This window comes from Camarhynchus parvulus, chromosome 2, assembly GCF_901933205.1.
Source record: "Camarhynchus parvulus chromosome 2, STF_HiC, whole genome shotgun sequence".
Classification (NCBI taxonomy): domain Eukaryota; kingdom Metazoa; phylum Chordata; class Aves; order Passeriformes; family Thraupidae; genus Camarhynchus; species Camarhynchus parvulus.
The window spans coordinates 10,252,692-10,272,257 of record NC_044572.1 but is presented as its reverse complement, the minus strand read 5'-3'; positions in this window follow the sequence as shown (position 1 = coordinate 10,272,257).

Here is a 19,566-nt window from a genome sequence, read left to right as displayed (position 1 = left end):
CCAAACCCACCCACTATAAGCTCAAGTCTTTATCTGGCTTTGTAAGATAGCTGTCTTACTGGTGGTGCCAACCCACTTCACTGTGTACTCCACTCCCAGCTGCACTGAAACAAAAAATATTTGAATGTGTTTCCTGGGAGGCAGGTCTGCTGTGTTGTGATCACAGAAGTATTAATGCAGAAAATTAGTGTAAATTTTTCATCAGAATGAAGTTTAGCAACACAGTTTTCTTTGCAGTAAAAATCTCAGCAAGGCATTTAATTTAGGAAGCTGGGGGAAGGGAACAAAGACTTAATAACAACAGGCTCAGGAAATCCATGGAGCTGAAAACAGTTGGAGGATGGGAGAGTCTTAAGGAGAAGGTTATGCTCTTCCTTTTTTCCCCAGGCATTGTAAAGAAAATACCAGGCTCAAGAGGGGGCAACAGAGCAGAGAACCCCCAATGTCTGCTGCTCCATGAAGCTGTCTAAGGAATGAGTTCGAGTCACCCAGAGATGCTGTCCTTGCAGATTACATGATGAGTATTATATTATATTATATTATATTATATTATATTATATTATATTATATTATATTATATTAATAGACCCTACAGCAGCCAGGATCCTTCCTTCCATTTCAGCCTCCCTCTCCTTGATGTCCCTAGCTAAGCATCACTGGCTGTGTGGTGCAGGCTACCCACAGTGCTCAGAGGAGTTGTACAGGCAGAACTTCTAAAGACATTCTGGGGTGTTTGTTGAAAACAGTACATTGTGGGGAGCTGGATCTTTGATCTGACAGCCTATGGCCAGTACTCGCCTGTGTAAGTTCCTTGTGGGTATAGCTGGTAATAAAAAAAACTACTCAGAGCTAAGTCTAGCAAGTATAGATGTAGACTAAGATACAAAAATGCACTTTTTTTTTTCAGTGTGTTCTCTCTTTACATTTTCATGCACAACTGGGAATAGAGGTTTATCCTAAAAAGTTTACCTGTGAGTAAACTGACATATGTTTATGACATATGACATGACATGTGTTTACACTAGCATTATGGTTCATGAAAAGTGTATGCCTGGTTCAGCACAGTCTGCCAAAGGAAACTTAGCTCCGTATTTTTTAACTAATTCTAAACAACAGAGTGAGTTTGCACCAGTTGCATACTTTGTGGAAAAAATCCCTTTAATGTCAGTTTCCAAGTGTATATCAAATTTATCTCACACAGTCTGTATTGGTGTAATATAGGAAATAATTGATATCTATGTAGAATAAATGCTCAAAACTCATATTTGATTTTAGACTGAAATAGCATCTGTTTTTATTTTATGAAGATTCTGTGACTGGAGAAACATCATTTGTCAGAAAACCTGCTGGGACTATGAGGAAATAAATTAGTACCTTTTGTTATTAAATAACTACAGAACTAGAACTTCTATATGGATGCACAATGAATGTCATCATTTTGGGGAAATAATAATTACACTGCACATTATATTAAATGCCAGCATAGAAAATAATAAGAAAAAAAATCCTCTGTTTAAAATAAGTGGAGTCTATCCTTCCAAGGCAGGGGACATACATGGATAAGGGAGGTGCATGCATTAGGAGCATGTAAAGGTGTTCAAGTGCCTTTAAAAAAACGTTAGCTCATGACAAGCCAGGTTTAACCTCTTTTGGTCCAGCACTGCCTTTTTGCTAATTAGTGCAGAAACACTCAATCTCTGCCCTTTGTGTCCAAGCCTTCCATGATCAAACGTGGCTTGTTAGCTCCAAGGTAGTGCTGGAACCAGGCTGGTTCTGTGCATTCATGAGGCATTTCTCTGGGCTTAACAAGCCCTTCCAGTGTACAGACATCTGTCCCTGGAGAGCAGACACATCCAGATGTTTCTGAGAGAGAGAATGTGTTGTCATTAGTACTTAACTGAAGCTAATAAGCCATGTTAGGCCAGAGCTGATCACCAGTTGTGTCTCTTTACAGCTTTTTCTCAAGCTCCAGTTTCCAGGAATACACTCTTTTGCATAGCATTAGCTCCAGTCTCACTCTGTTTATTTTTGCAGTTTTGATGCTACACAAAAAAGGCAAAATTGTTTCTGGAACAGAGCTGCTCTTGCATCTAACACATTGCCTGAGCTAAAGATCCCTACCAGACTGAAGCTGGCCTGGCATGAAGCCATCTTCATGTGCTTGGAGCTTTGATGTGTCCTGATATCATCTGCAGCTTGACTACACCTCTCAGTGATATCACTGATTGGCTGTACAAGGATGGGCTTAATTAATAGCAACATTTGTGTCAGTTTTGAACCATTATGGTCAAGATGAAAGCTAATGTAGGAACAAAAAAAAAATCCACACCTGTCATACTGTATTTCAGACACTTTATTTGAAAGCTTTTTATATTATCCAAAGTTAAAGATAATATATTGGATAAGATATAATAGTTTGGATCCATTATCACCAATTTAATTTTTTTTGCATTCTGTAAGGAATCACATGCTTAAAATCAATTGTAATATTTAAGTCTAATTGTCCTTTCACTACCAACCTTCTTACACTGATGGAATTGGAAGAGAATGTCATGACAAGTTAACCAAAGTGGAACTTACACAGTGAGACTGATTGAAATCATTGGATTTGAAAAGAGTACTGGGAAAAATAGATTGTGTGTTACTTGATCTTACGTGTCATGTAGAATATGTATTATGTATAATTCACAAGTAATAGATTTCATTTACATATTTGTCTGTTTACCTATTTATCTTAGTTAATAGCTGCATTATGTTCAGCATATGGCAATGTAATCACTTAAAGATTTCTCATTAAAAAAAAGAATTTATTAACACCCTGTTAACTTTAGTAAGAATAATGTGGGAGTTTGAAATTGAAATATCTTGTAAATTTACCAGGCATACTAATCAAAAGCCATGGTTAGCTAGTAGCTAATTACAGGGTACCCTAATAAGGGTAACTAATTACCATTGGAATAGTAACTAAATATGCTGCGCTGCTGAACTTAGAAAGTCCATCTTATTTCTTGATCCTGAATAAAAAAAAATAAAAGGAATCAGATTCTGAAATCCTGTACATGTGTGTCACTCAGGGCAATCTTGATAATACATTTTCTGTTCAATACCTGCACTTAATAAATTTTTTAACATTGAGACATAAATCCACATATTTTATTTCTAGTATTTGCATGCTTTATAGCCTCTTCTTAGTGCTGGACTAGTTCTAATTTTGTTCATTTTTTAACATAAAAGGAATGATTTATCATCCCCATGTTTCAATTCTTAACTATAGGTCATGCTACTTTTCATCTCAGTAATTGATGTGAATGTTTTCCCTTCTGGGTGACAACTATATTGTGTTCACTTTGGAAATGTTGTTGCCTTTGAATGGTTTAGCACAACTCCAAGGTGTTGGGACAAACATTGAGACATGTTTTTCCTTCTTTCTCCCGTAACTAGGGTAAAAAGGTAATCCTGCCCAAGTGCCAATTAAATAAGAGTTGTATTTATTTTCTTTTCTATTTTTAGGGAAAACAAACCCACTGCATATAGTTGCTTATGCATTATGTGTGGCTACAGTTTAGAATCTAAGCAATTTCTGTGTGACTTTTTAAAGAAAAATAAAGCATAGTGTTAGTACTGGAATTTGTGGGTGAAATAAGCAGAAAATTTGTGAAATACCAAAAAAAGAAAGAATTGTATTTAAAAAATGAATCAACACAATCAGTGTTACATAATCACTCATATTTAGAACTATTTTTCTTATGCTATTCAGAAAAGTTGCAAACTGGTAGGTGTACACATGATAGAGAACAACACAGTTCTCTGCTGTTAAAAACTCAGGAAGCTGCAAGGAATTTTAAAAAAATTCAAAGGGGATGCTGTAATAAACATCAAGCAGGAAAACATTGTAATAATTCCTCATAATATTATTATTGGAAAAGAGATTGAATTTCCAGATGGATTCTCTATTTGAAAAGGGAGCAGTGTTCCTCCCCATCCTCTTAGTTTGTGTGCTGCATTTTAGAGTTGAACTCATAGTGCTTGATAGTATAAAAACAGGACAGATCAACTCACACAAAAGTCCATGTTTGAATTCTTATCCTGCAGTAATTTATGTCTGTAAGAAAATTTTGCAGAGGTTTTAAATGAAGCACTGTCTCAATTAGTTTACAAAGAAGGTGACCATTCACTTAAAAGGTTATATTTGCTTTCAGCTGCTGAGCTGTGAGCATATGAGGACGTAGTACACCATGCATATGGGGAATAAGGAAGATAATATGTGTCTTCTTAGAATCAAAGGACTCATGATTACTCTCTCTGGTGATCAAAAGTATTAGGAGAGGCAAAAAAAGAAATGAACTCAAAACTAAAACGCAATCAATTTTTAAAATAGCCTGAAGATTCACACTGAACCATCTCAAAATATTTTATATGCATGTAGGGATTCCTGAAGAGACAAATGAATCCTTTTTGTCAAGTTGTAAGCATTGTCCAGTGTGTATGAACAACATGTTCAAGCAAGGACTACAAGAATAAAATCTTCCCTCTCCTGGGAATTTAGTCACTAGGAATGAGATCAGAGTATCCCTGTGGTAGCAGTATGGCTGCTGGTCACGTTAATGTATGGGAATCCTGGGGTCAAGTTTCCCAAATTTGTGTCCTCTTTTATGTTTTACTGGTTAGTAAGGGCACCTAGATGAGAGGTGACACTGGTGCTAGCAGCAAACTTCTCTTGCGTTTTCATTACCACAATGAAGTTGTTCAGGTCCCCCAATGGTAAAAAAGATAGAAGAGATTTATGCACACTATATTAAAACATGATGTCCATAGGGAAAAAATGATAAACTAAAAACCCTCACAGAACACTACCTGAATTGTTAAGCTGTGTTATTTACAAGCATTTTCATTCAGTGCCATGGAACTCCCAGGCTGAGTGGACGTGGGGAGGTATGAGCTATTTGTAAGCAATTAACTTCCCATGAAGTAATAGTGGCAGTTTTGTTGGAATGTCTTCATGGAAACTAAGGAGACATTCCTTCAGAGGACTGAAGTCTTGATTATTTTTTGCCTCAGTTACTAGATTTACATAGCACAATGAAGACTAACAAAATTCTGCTCTTGAGTTCTAGCAGAACTTTCCTGAGAATGTTTAAGTCAAACCTGAACTCATTATATATGACAGCAATGTAATTGTACTATCTTTTTTTGAGGAATACCTGTTTAAATATGCTACTGAAAAATATAAAAAAGTCTTTAAAATTTGCACGCTCACAAGCTGTTAAAAGTGTTAATAAAGAGTTGCTTCCAAGCTTTCTCACAGATGGCCCCTTCTTTAAAATAAAAAATAAATTAAAGAGATCATTCTTCCTTAGAGAAACAAAGAATAAAGACCAGAGTTAAATGGCTACAGAATGTAAAACATGTAGTTTAGTAACTCTGAAAGGAGCCAGTAGTCATCTAGGTAATTAGTTGAACATGAACTTGTGTAGTAAATGAAAGGGGAATACTGTTGCAATAGGTAAGGTAAAGTAGAACGGATTACAGGAGGTGTAAAGAGTTGAAGACCAAACTAAACCCAAAAAGCCTTTGCTACATTTGAAGCAGTAGGTCTGCAGCAAAGTTTTTACACAATTGACTTAGGGTTTAGATAGTGTATTTGGACATTGTTGTTGTACCTGAGACTTCAAAAAGAGGTAGTAAAAAATAAAATGCCAGAATAAAATGACATCTGTACAATTTTTAGTAGAAGTTTGTGTTAGCATTTTGATCATAAGGAAAAACATTGCTGATGAATAAAATGTGTCCCTCACTGTTATCTAGCCCTGGCAACAACCTACACAACATGCCTTGCATTCAGGTGGCTAAATTCTGTTACCTGCAAAATACAGTGTTCTCATCTAAACAGTCTGTTGGGAGTAGTGTCTGGGTTGTAATGCCCTTAAATCTGGCTTGGCTTTTTTTTTTCTCTTCCAAAACCATGTTAACCATTTAACAGAACCTGTGACCACGTGCCAGTGCCTGTGCTTGGACCTTAGCACTCCTTTGTTTATCACTATAGACATTGCTTCTTTTTTATACTGCCTGCACACCCAAATTGATAGAAATGTATGTGAGTCCAGTTAATCTTAAGAAAAGTTAATCTACGCAGACAGCCCTAAAGGCAAAGCAGAATTCTAATAACCATTGCCCTAGACAAATAACTTTGTTGCTATTAATGTGAGCAAACTGTTTGCTACAAGTCTAGGAAGCAGTGAGAGGTTGATTGGAATGTGCATCCATGGAAATACAGTTTACAATTACTAGAATTTAATGCATCATGTCTAGTGCCTGTTAGCGTGTGAAAGACTTTAATTTGTTTACTCTAGTTTTCTTCATAATATGTATTTAAAAAATTGAAAAGCTTCCTTTCCCTGCATGGAACGCCCATGATTTCCAAGCAATTAGGAACTTTCTATTTCTTAAACAACTTTTTTAACTTGTCAAGACATGCACAAGTTAGCAAGCACAATAGTATCTTAATATTTGATCATACACAACCTGTCTTAGTTAACAACATCAGAAATGTTAAAAATAAGTGTATAAAAATAAGTTTTCTAAGTCAGAAAAGTTAATACAACCCTAAGCCTTTGTTTTGAAAGAACACAATGTGAAAAATGGAAACTAAAAATGTAGGGCCTTTATTAATAGCAACAGCTGTCACGTATTCATTTTTGTCTCTCTCGAATATTAAAAATGACTAAATAGAATTGATTAAACTTTGCTTTAGAGCTGTCCTGGGAAGGAAGTAGCTACGACAGATTTCATCCAACAAACTATCTAATTTTTTTAATTGAGGCTTATAATAAAAATGCTTGGAGATCCTATACAGCATTCCTTCTGTGATACTATGAAATAGAGAGGGGATAGTGGAACTCTGCTGCCATTTGTCATTTTAGAGCCATAGAAGACATCTGCAGTGCAGAGACTATGGCTCAGCTTGCCTGTGGTTTGCAGGACCATATGTGTGAATCATTTAATTCAACAATAGAACACAGATCATACTGATTATTTCTGTTACACAGAGATATTATTGATCTTTTCCTGTTCCACAGTTTATTTTAGGAAAAATTATTCTGATTTTCAGATAGTATCAATATTAATTGTGCTAGCATTTATAAAGTACAACAAGTCATAAGCAAATTTCACTGTAATTTTGGAAGGGGCAATGGGAATAAAAAAGGGATCTGGTCCCCAACAGCTTTTTCTAAACATATCAGTAGTAGCATATGCATCTCTCATTTATTAAGGCCATGAAGTTGTAGTACCTAAATATCTAAATAGAAGTATAACAGTATATGTTTAAAAAAATCACTTTTTTTTGGCAATGAACAAATATCAAATCATGGTGCATTGGTGAAGAGACACAGAACATCCAAGCTACAATGCCATTTTAAAATACCTGCTGAGAACCATTTGAAAATATGTAGAATTTTGACTGTGCTTTATAGATTATAGTAAACGTTCCAGCAATGCCAGAATTTCTAAGTATATCTCTGACAGACCAAAAAAAAAACCAAAAGAAAAATCATGACTAATTTCTTTCTTTCATATGCTTTCATATTTCCACTGCATCTGTACAGTCAGACCCTCTGTTAGCCAACACTTTAAACACTTTACAGCTCTAAATTCAAAGGTAATTTAAAGCACTCTTGAAGTCAAGAAAATTTAGCTTGAATGACGTCTTTAGAGCTGTTCCATTTCTTCTGTTTACATTGAAATTTAGCAAAATAATCTCATAGATTTGGAGGCTGTTTTTACAGGCATGAGTACAAAAGAGAAATAGGAGTTCACTTTTAATATTTGACAAAAGTGATTTAGCAAGGCAGATCAGGAAACTGCATTCTTTCTAGCAACTTAATAAATCACTCTCATGCTACTAAGTTTCAGAGTTTACTGAAGGTCTCCCTTGTAAAAGAGCTGGGGCCTGCTTTTTCCCTGGGAAATTTTTGTAAATGCTAAGGTGAGTGTGAGATGAAATAAACTTGTCTATGATATAGGAAGAGCCTAATCTGAATTCCAGTGAAACTGCATAGAGAGAGTCTTCTGCCTTACACAACAGGAAAGTCACAATCACATGCATCACTTACAGAGCCCATGATGCATCAGACTGGGGAGTGATGCTTAAAAGAGAGAGCGAGCACCAGCCCATGGATCTGGGGACAGCAGCATCCATTTTCTGTCTCCTATGAGGTGGTGTTGGTGACAGCCAGGACAGTGATGGCAGGACAGTGTGACCCTGCTCAGCTGGAGCAAACAGCAACTGCGCAGTCAACAGAGACAGCAGGGAAGAGAGAGGCCAGGAGAGCAGTGGGGGTTTTTAACCAACCTTGTTTTCTTGCTTATGTTCCATCATTTTATCTCTTTTTCTTACCACTTTCAGTATTCCTTAAGGGAGCACCAACTGTGTGTGTTCCATCACAGAGAAGGACTTGTGTGGGCTTCAAGGGAGGAAGGAAGACACTGGAGGCACAGACCTTCATGTCTGAGTGGATATTGCTTAGGAGGGGCATCAACATTATGCTGGTGTGGCCTTGGTTCAATCTACAGTTTCAAATCTTAGAAACGTTTGTCTGCAACTGGGTCAGTATTTTATTTTCTAGGATTTTTCTTCTCTGTGTATTTTGTAAGCAATCAAAAGCTTGAAGGGGGAGGAGGGAAGCCTTTGCACAAAACACTCAGCCCTGTATATTTGTGCAAAATGTAAAATAGATGCCTGGCAGGCAAACAGAGAGTACATACTGCCACAGTAAACTGGTGATCGCTTTGAAACCACTGCTTTCTACTTCACTGCACATAAATAAGATCCTCCTAACCTTTTTCCTTGAGTTTGACAAGAAGAAATCACAAGACTTCCATGCAAGAACAGCTAAGTAAGCAAAGTAAGAAAGATCATCTTGGAGAGAAAGGGCAGATGGGCTCACTGCCAGAGCGATGGACCCTAAAGCACTGGTGCTCCTGGTTTGTATGGTCTAAGATACCATTCTCATTGCCAACTCCAAAGATGTATAACTGTGACCAGGTCTGCAGTGTTTGCTCTGTCCTGGTAAGGCACTGCAAATAGAAAGGTGACCTGATTATACTGCCTGGGAATGGTTGCATGCTGTTCTATCAGGAGAGATTTTATCATTTTGAGATATTGTGGGTTAACCCCATCAGGAAGATCAGTTCCACACAGCCACTCAATCTCTCTCACTCACTCACTCACTCACTCACTCACTCACTCACTCACTCACTCACTCACTCACTCACTCACTCACTCTCAACCTCAGTGGGAAGGAGGAGAGCATTGGAAGGGAAAAAGTGAGAAAAGATAAAAAATAAAAACAATTTATAGGTAAAGCCAAAGCTTCACACTCAAGCAGAGCAAAATAAGGAATTCATTCGCTGCTCCCATGGGCAGGCAGGTGTCAGCCATCTACAGGAAAGCAGGGCTCTCTCATGCATAACAGTGACTTGGAAAGACAAACAGCATCACTCCAAGTGCGCTCTTCATTCCTTCTTTCCCCAGTTGACCATGACTCCCCATGATGTAGGATACCCCTCAGTCAGATGGGGTCAGCTGTCTGTCCCCTTCCAACATCTTGTGCATACCCAGCCCTCACTGCCAGGGTGGTGTTGGAAGCAGAGAAAACCTTATCTCTGTGTAAGCATTGCTGAGGAATAGCTTCAACATCCCTGTCTTACCACCACTGTTTTGGTCACAAATCCAAAACAGCACACAACAGGCTGCTGTGAAGAAAGTTAACTTCATCCCAGCCAAAAACAGTACAGGAGATGAAGTTATTGCAATTCATCATATGCCTCAAATCCATTGAGAAGGGTGTTCAGTAGCTTCTTGCTAAATGGAATATCTACCATAACCATTGGACACAAGAGCTTCTCTGATCTCTGCATGAATTTCAGTGTTGACTCCGTATGTACAGATGCTCAGTCTGGGACTAGGTTGCTAACCAAGGGAAGCAGTTTCTCATGATATCCTCCGTGTGCAGGCCTTTTGAGTGAATTCTTTTAAAAATCACTTTTGAAAAATGTTTCAGATGTTGGTTCTATTTGTTGCCACCCAGGACACAGTCATAATTTTCTTTTTCAGCCACTATTTTATTTGGGAGCATGACACTGAGAACAACATTATTTAATTCTGATGGTTGAAGATTCAACTTCTGAAGAAAATTGCTGCTTTCCTACTTTTAAAACAAATTCAACCAATGCCAACACATTAATTTTGAGGTGGATCTTCTTTTAAATATTCTTATCTAAAATAACTTTTAAAACTATTCTGGAAACAAAGAACGAAAAATGAGGAATTCGATTATGGAAAAAGTGAAGCCTTTAGTAACAATTAATAAAAATTATAATGTAATGAGAGATTGCTGGAAGTGATGAAGAGGAATTTGAGGAGGTGGGAAAGGAGACATAATTGCCACCATGAAAGCTTTTTAAGAGAGAAGACTTTCAGACTTGGTGCATAGAAGAGGTGGAAACAGCACATAATATTTTATTGAGGCTGGGACATTGCTGAATGTATTCCATTCACTTTAGTACACATATCAAAATGTAAAGGAGAAGGAAATCCAATCTTGCTATGGATGCTGACACTTGTGTACTGGAATGTATGAATTTGCCATCTATGAACATATCAGTGCTAAAAAAATCTAGATGCCCCTCATTTGCATGAACATCTTAAAAAGCTGCTAGCTTTTCCTACTAAGTTTCATTGCAGTTGTAGTTATAAAGTATAAAAATCCATTCACTATGTTGTTTTAAGATTTATTTCTTATGTCTTGTGGGGATACATAGATATTCTTTGTTGGATTCTTTTTCTACTCTTTGAAAGAACATGGGCAAGTTAAGGAATATTTGTAATTTCTGTTCAGGTCTGTAGATTGCTTATCTTGCAAGGCTACTATCAATGTCAGTCCTGTGATTTGGCCTGCAGTCTTGAAAATGTTTTTTCTCTGTTTCTTCCTGACACTGCCAGTATTATACTAGATCAGCTCTTGACAATACTTGTGGGAGTAAAGTAATGAAGCTCAGCTTGGAAAAACTAGCAGTACTGCTGAGGATGTGAGAACTCCTCCTGGGTTTGCCAGCATGGCTTGCAAACTTTGAATTGCCCCAGGCTGGGATCTGAAGGATCACTGCCCCTGTAGTGTCCCTTCACAGCACTCGTGTCTGTCTGATTTGCTGGTGCACTTTGCCAGCATCACACCTCTCAAGAAAGAATTCAGAGCTTGTTTAGCAGGGAGTTCATACTTCTCCAGCCTGCTTACTAAGGGGGAAATACTAAATTTTCAAAAGCCCAATGTTGCAATTTAAGAAGTTTTTTCTGTTCATTTCTGTGGAGAGGAAATTGGGCATTTAGTGAGGACTTATTTGATTAATTTATCTGGTAACAACTGGGTTTTAATAATTTCAGATTCTCACATACCAAACTTATTGGGCATGCGAGTACATTTCAAAGAAATGGGGTTTTTACTTTAAATAGTGATTTTGAAAAAAATGGAAAAGTAGGGAAAAAGGAGAGTACAAATAGGGATAAATTATTCACAAGCTATATTTTCCTGTCTGAGATAAACATCAGATAACAAACTCAGGCCCAAAGGGTATATGTTGGCAATCAATTCTGCTCAGCCAGACATTCATAAATATGATTTATTTAAATTATGTGGTGTTCAATAAACATCTGAATCTTTATTTATACCTCTTGATCTGCCAAAATGTTTTGCTTAAAATCTAAGGCTATGAGGAAATATGATAAGGACTACTGTCACCATCTGTTAAAGGAGAAAACTTGACATAATTTTTGGAAGAAACATGCATATTTTCTTCTGAAAAAATATTGTGAAAGATTGCGTATGTCATGGTCAAGGAGCAAAAGGAATGTAAAGAATATTTTAACCTACTTTTTATAGGCAAAATGTTATTTCAAGAACGTAGTGGGGTTGTAGAGAAGTAATAAAGAATTTCTGTAATCTTCCACTACCTTTGCTTAGACAAATGTTGCAAGTGGAGACAGTTTCCTTACCTTTCATTTCTTTACTTTAAGCATTTTGTTATCACAGAAGTGGGCTCGTCTGTGCATGAAAGGGCTGTGTAATTGCAGAACATTATGGGGAAAAATAATTAAAGTAATTTTTATGTGCAGCAAATTGCAAACAAGCAGGAACATGAATATTTGGCACATTTTGGGAGATTGAAATTCACAAAACTTGTTAATTCCTATTCACTGTGGTCCTTGTAGATATTCTTGGCTTTCTTTTGGCTCCAGTTCACTTTACTGTTGTGACAGCTAGAAGTTATGTGTTATTTTAACTCTCAAAAGCCATAAAGGGATTAGGCCCACATAGCACTAGATTCTTCAAGAAAATATAGAGAAATTATTTTCCTTCCTAAAGGTCTTACTCTGTTGTCTTTAGGGTCGGAGAAAGAAAAGGCAGGGAGAAGGGATGTGATATGTATTTATAAATATTAATTTAGTGTGCATCTTCAGTTTTGGTTCTTACTTGTATTTTATTGGATCATATGTAAACGCTTCTTATAATTTTATTGTTTTGTTCTGCAATGATTTCCTTCCCAAGCCCTTTCTGAAGGGAAAAGGAAACTAAGGAAACACACAATCACATTTTGTTTGTGTGTGAGAGAGGAAGAGAGAGAAAAAAATTGCTACAAGTTTTGTGGAAAGCTGTAGTAGGATGGAGAGATGAGAGTCTGCAGAATTTATGAGATTATCCAGATCCACATTGCTACAAAAAGCCACTGGAAGTGGCTCCTCTCTCTGAAGAACTGCTTTTGCCTATTGATAAAGGTCTATGCTGTCATTTTGTTTCATCATATAACAGATATTTGTAGTTTTAACCGTTAATGTGCTCCGAAAAAGGAACTGGGTTATCTAGATGTGTAATAGCGCAGTTGGGCCCTTAACTTTTGAAAAATGTTTTCTGTGTTCTTTAAAATACTCTCTTTTCCTTAACAAACTATATCCTTCAGCAAGGGATTAATCACAAACAAAGGAATAGCATTTGATAACTATTAGATGTTGACAATCACCAAGAGTGGTAAAATAACTAGCTGGTCCCATGGAATCCAAGCAATTACAACAGGAATATTTCCAGGACTAGGAGTGGTAGTTAATAAAATGGTTGCCTCCAGGCATATAACACACCTTTCTGTCACCTTTGATTGCTCAATCTGCTGTGTCTGCAAACAACACGAATCCCATTGTCCTGCAAGAGACAAGAATCTCAGAAGCACCCCTTTGGGGGTACTGCAGTGAGCTTGGAAGTAATAATAACTTCTGAGAAGACACATCTATCACTACTGTTCTGTTTGTGTTTGACTATCAGGAATGCAAAAAACATTGAAGTATTACAGGAGATTTTATAGTAAAATTATAGATGAGATACATATGTCTGACCTGGCTTAGCTTAGAGGAATTTTAATCAATTTCCCAGTGAAGACATTTCAGTGTTACACATTTAGAAGCTTTTATTAATCATAACCCCTTGGGCACCTCCAATACAAAGTTTTGGCATGAGGCAGTTTGCTTTCAGCTACACCTGTGCAATTCTTCTGAAAAAGGCTTTTCTCATCTCACTCTCACATGATTACAGACCTGAAAACACAACTGAGAGCAATGAAACAGAGTGCTGATGAAATTGGAGCACAAAGACTTGACATCACCCTTCCTGAGAAGGACAGCCACACTCAACAGCACCTTTGGCAGAACCAGCATATGAAGTGCTTTCATTTAAAAAAAAATCTGATAATAATCAATTTTTATCTAGACTCTCACCTGTAAGATTAATGAGTTGTGTGCATTTAGGGTTCTGCTGGTAGATTAGATGCTCTCTTCATTCCAAAGTGACTTGAAGTAATGGTGCCTTGAGATTTTATTGACTAAACCTGACATTCCTCTGAATGTTAAATCCCTTCAAAGGCTTACAAAAAGCACATCTGAAAATTTGGAAACCCTGTTCATTGTCCAATTCAAAAAAAACTTGGTTCTGAAATAAAGAAGAGGTTGCTTGGTTTAAAATCTGCTTTAGTTTCCATTTGACTGAAAGGTAAATGTCTTACTGGTTTAAATGGGAACAAGAAGAGATTCTTGATGTATTTTATGTCTGAGATTTGCAAGCTGTTTTGCTTCTGCAGCACTCTGAACCATGGTTTAATTGAGTTATGCTCACAGGAGTTAATTTTTCAAATATTAAAAAAGATACAATCCAAAGCTTTTTTTCAAGTTTTAGTCTGCATATTCCTGGGGATTTTAATGCTGTCTCAGTTTAGTAAGTTATATTTATATATTTTTGAAGAACTTAACATTTAAAAAATATCAGGCTCTAGGTATTTGTATATTGTCTAATGAGAAACTTCTATATATATCTGGAAAATGAAGATATACCAGTTTTGCTGTTTATGATTTAAGTCATATGAAGCAATTTTTCAGAGAAAACTAATTTTCTTTGAAGAAAGGCTTATCTGGCATGGGTTTGCTATTGGTTATTAGGATTAAGAATAAAATTTAAAAAGTGAATCCTCTTATAATTGGGCCAGATCCTCAAAAGGTATAAATCATAATGGCTCAATGTAAGTAAAGCAAGCTCTGACAATTTACATCAGTTTAGGATTTGACCTTCTCCCCAGAAAATAATTTCTCTCAAGATCATACTTCCTATATTTGTCTTACTTTGTGCCTGGCAGAGAATTAATTAACACATAATTGCTTTGGTGAACTCAGGATAAAACTTCTCTGTTCAAAAACTCTATTCATTTACTGATTAACTTGCTTCATGGCTGAGTTAGTTCTGCAGGGTCATGCTGTACTAATGACCAGAGCACAGGAACATTGTCAAACCAATGAGGACAAGGTAGGCTTGGAAGTATTCCAAATTCTGTTCAATTAGTCACTGAAATTTTAGCTTTGGGGACAGAGTTGAAAAGTAAGTTGAAGAGAAAGTACTTAAAGAATTAGATTCTTATTCCAGACAGAGGGAGTGGGAGGGAGGCATTACTGGATGAGACTCAAAGAAAGATGAATTGAGCAAAAACGTGAGGAAATTTTTTTAACTGCATAAAGCATGTTACTGATTTTTCAAAGCATTGTGATTAGTCCTTTTTTACTGTAATTTAATTTTGTTCTTTTCTGACACTGCCTGATAGTGCAATCTCTGCCAGCATGACGACCTGCATACGTACAGACCATGCCTACATAATGGCTTATCAGGTCTAGCTCAGATTTTTTTCACAGCCTAGATTTTATGCCACAACACACTACTATACATAAACCAAAAAAGTGCTGTATTTGAAACCCAAAACTTGTTAAGGTCAATGAGAGGTCAATTGCAAATACTCAATATCCCTCAGAGAGGTCTCAGAACAGGCATGGTCTCTGGACACATGGATCCAAATCCATGAGCACTACTGAGGTAGTGACATGTGTACTTGAAGGAAAATAGGCTGCTCAAAGATTAGGGCAGACTGTGTTTTTCTCCTAATCTGCAGTTCTGTTACTGATTTTTTTCAGTAGCAGTCAGTTGAAAACTTTCAGCAGCTGCAGTACCATTCCAGCTTCACACAGGCTACCACAAAAGCTGCGTTTCAGGAAATTGGGCAGAAACTTCCTAATTGTATCTTAGATTTTCGGATTTTTTTTAGGCTGCTGAGAATTATTGTAGCATGTGACTTGAATGGTAGATACTAAACACATCACAAAAGTAGTTTTTGAAATAACCCTGGCTATATTTTTTTTTCTGGGCAAAAAAATTGATTTCAGCTTTACCTAATTGAATCATCTCTGGTGAATTGAATTCTATTGAAAGATAATCTCTATTTTTAGCTTTCACATCAGTTAGTAGATCAAGTGAAAGCTGTACCTATAAGCTTATTTTGACCTGCCAGCTCCTGTCAAGGTTGCAAACTGCTTGGATTTCAGTGTTACCTTGCATGACTTCACAACAGTATGAAAACTCTAGCTTTTCTCCTGTAAAGAAGAGAAACTAGTACTTCTATTTCTCACTCTCTAGAGTCTGGTCAGTATTTTGATTTAATTTTGTAAGTGAAAAGTGAAACGCAATTCATTAAGTTTCAAAGCTTTGTCCAAATGTGCAATAGAGAAAATCATTAAAGTTAGATGCTGTTAACAAAAAGGATTTCAGCAATGTGTATCTAATACCATAAGAACAATACAATTATGATTGAGCTGTAAAAACTGAGTACAATTTAAATAATACTTAGACACATATAATAATAATGTACAGTTTTAGCTTAATTATACTGACAAATAAAGGTTGATTTGTTTGGTTTGGGTGTTTTTTTAACCACAGTAAAGTAAGTTTCCAGACAACCAACTAACCAGCCATACCAAATGAAAATGGTTTCTGATGCTGAAATTTTTCAATATATGTTTTTAATCATTCAGTAAAATTGAAACCTTTCATGTCTATAAATCCACTATGTTGCACAGCTGGACTCTGATATTCTGCTTATAATGGCAGAACATTTCTTAGGAGTTTCTGTATACTTCTCTGTGAATGAATGAATGTGGTTGAAAACCTTGCCAAATTCTGGCTAACAATATATAATAATTATAGTATTCTCAAGATCTTCTAGTAGATCAAGAGAAGATTGGACTTTTTTTTCAAAAATTTTTCAGCTTGAAGCCCTTTACTTCGAAAGAATGAGGAAAATATTTTCTTTCACAAACCTCTGCTACCTCTAGAAGACTCAGCAGATCTTCTGTAGGTTTCCCCCCCTGCTCTACTGAAGCCACTGTTCCACTATATAAAAAACAACTTTCTGTTTCTAAGCTGGCCCAGATGCAGGTAAATGTTAGAGATTGTGCAGTGACTGTCATCAGCCTTTGCAGACTACAGAGTTCAGCTTTAGGAAAGGCTTTGGGGGAGGTGTCTCCGCTGTGTGTCAGACTTTAATCAATTTAGATGATGTAAGTCTTGCAACAAGCCCTGATAAAACATGTTACAATTATACAACATTGACTGAAATGAAGAACTGAGACTGAAATGAGACCTCTTGTTTAAACTGATACTTATTTATGTGTTGATACTCTGTTTTTATGATGGGACTGGCATTAAGCAAAGTTTGGCTTGCATTTGAGCTAGTTACAGTAGTCTGTGGAGAAGCACTTACTTTTGTCACTATGGTCTAGGTATAAATTCATTTTGTTCTCCAGATAGATAACTGAAGTGGAGTAGAACACAGTCCCAAACCATATTTTAACTCTCTATAAAAATACACTGAAGTGGCTTGTTTAGCTGTAAATATCCACGTGGTTGGTGCCTGAAGTTAGGTGAGATGAATACCATAAATCAAGGATAAATAAAATCTTCTTATTTAGAAGTGTTCTCTATAGAAAGTTTTGGACTTTGTGTGTTACAGTGCATTCCTTATTTTGCAGTCAAACATCAAGAGACCACTGCATTTCCTAAATGTCCAGAAGAGTGGGAAGTTAATTATATAAATAAAATATGCTGGAAATTTTAAAGCATAAATGTGGGCTTGCTCTTTTCTTTAATTTTTGAACTATATATCAAAGCCAAGGACAGAATAAAACATATTTAAGATTACATGTGCAAGTAAAGAGTAATCTGAAAAAGATTGCCACGGATGGTAATTTTTATACATATATATATATATATAATTATGTATAGAATATAGATGCATAATTATTATATCTTTATTATAACTAACATATAAAATATATAAAATATATTAAAATATAACTATATGTATAATTATCATTTATATAATTATAACGATTATATAATATATATATATAATTATCTATGTATATATATACATACATACATACACAAGCACACATATATTCTGGATTTATATCACCAGAAATATGTAGATGCAGAGATAAGTAGAAACGTCTTTTGTTTCTTCCATTATATTTATATATTCCAGGATTTTAATTCTCAAAATAAAGATGTCTCAAATTATTAAAATACAGACGTACCAACTTTCTCTTTGGAAAACAGAAAGAGATCAAGGTCTCTGGAATAAGTTATCCAGACTGTCCTTCCATATGGGGCTGTGGGAAATTAGTAGACAGTCAGGCCACATCAGTCTGATCTTTATCTTGGACCTATCACAAGGGTGTTTGCACTGCAGTTCCCCACTGCTTCCCCCCAGTTCCATTTAACAATCTGCACTCCTTCCACTCGAGCTTTGAGGCAGAGGCTGTGCACTCTGACTTTATCACTGCATGGCACCTCTAGATCTCTTTAGCAATGAACAAAAGGAATTTCTCCAGAGGAGGCAGCGCAGCTGTAGAACAGCTTCCAGTTGGAGATCTCTGGTAATTTGGGGAACTCCAGGTGCATTGATTACTGAGGGAATTAATTGATGATTTCCTGAGTGCATCCTCTTACTTTGTTTACCTTTGAAGGTAATTTGTGTAGTTCAGAATAGAGCCATAGAGCCCTATATGACAAAATAGTTTGGAATTCAGCATCTGCTGTGAAACTGTATCTTTTTTTGCCTCAGCAATCCCATAAACTTCCTTTTGTCATTACTATTCTACTGACCCTGATTTTTAATCTAAAGTGTCTCAAATTAGAGCATTGCTGGTGTTTTGATGAAAATTTTGGAGCAGTCAACTGTTTGAAAATCCATTTGTAGTTGAATCCGATTGAGAATTTGATACAGAATGTTTCTCATGGCTTAGATAACAGCAGGAGTGGTAGCCCCAGGTTATAGTCCCTCCTTTGGCTTCCAGACAATGTCAGTTTAAGGTTTTAGTGCTAATTTTCAAGGCAGTATAAGACTCATGCCACCAAGTACCTGAAGGAACAATTTTTTTAAAATGTCAATCTATTACATAATCAGTGTGCAGAACAATGCAGAGTGTGAGATCAGCGTCTGAGAACTGAAGGTAAAGCCTTGGCAGCTAGAAAGTTCCAAGAAACTTCCAAGAAAGTGGTTGCATCAAGTCCTTACTGAGAAACACTGCATTCTGAAAGATCCTTTTTGGATCTTTGGATCCAAAAAATCCTCTTTGGATCTTTTGAAAGGAAGGATGTTTGAAGTCTTCAAACTCTGCCAGCTTTCCCCTTCAAAAGACAAAATAAAAAAAAGTTAACTGACTTTTTATAATTACCATGTTTTTTTCAAAATGTCTCCATTGATCCCAGATTTGATCCTTGTTCACAATGAGATACAGATGCTAAGAGAATGTCACTTTGTTATGTTTGAAAAAATGTTCAAAATTGTAGTGATACACGAATGTTCAGAATTTCAGATGAAAAAAGTCAAAGTAATGAATGGCCTGTAGCTAATTAGCAGACTGATTGCAGGCATTAGTTTTCAGCAGCGTGCTATTGGAAATTGCTTGTAGGTCCCATTTTGTAATAGTTGTAATAAATGTATTTGTCAAGTGTCAGTGCACAAATTTTACCGTTGCCTGTCACAAGATGGCAGTGTAAGAACACGCACGGCGTTTGTTCACCTGCCACAAAACACTGCCAAACTCCTGCATATCCTTCAGGCCCTGGCAGCCAGACCCCTTAGTGGGGTATG